Raw genomic sequence first — 485 nt, 5'->3', positions numbered from 1 at the left:
GCCCTGCTTTGAAATGATTTGTTCTGGAATAGGGAGCATGGTAACATGAGTGGAGGTGTGCTGGGTGAGGGGGTTGTGGCAAGAAGTCAAGGAATTGGCTTCTTAACTCTTCTTTCCTGGGCCAAAAGGTGTCTGGAAACTGATAGCTATTCCCTGGGGCTGCACTTCACCAGGTGAAGCCACAAAAGTTAGGGGACAGCTGGTTGAAAAACTTTGGGAACCAGAGCAAGTAGCCCCTTTAAACACACATACACATTGCGTCCACCAGAATCACTTAAGGAGCAGGAGTCTGGGAGACTGCCCAGGGCTTCCCCTCCTCTCTCAGCAGGTCCTTAGATGAAACCTGTGCAGAAAAACCCCATGACCCTTTAGATTTGTGATCATTAGCACCAGCCAACAAGACGGCTGCTGAGGATAGGGTTACTGAGTAGCAATGTCTGACCCATCAGAAAGCAAGGGGTGGGTGGGTATCAGTGAGGTCTGCC

Source organism: Puma concolor, chromosome D3, assembly GCF_028749965.1.
Source record: "Puma concolor isolate L17-30 chromosome D3, mPumCon1.1.hap2, whole genome shotgun sequence".
NCBI classification, from domain to species: domain Eukaryota; kingdom Metazoa; phylum Chordata; class Mammalia; order Carnivora; family Felidae; genus Puma; species Puma concolor.
This window is presented reverse-complemented; position numbering follows the sequence as displayed.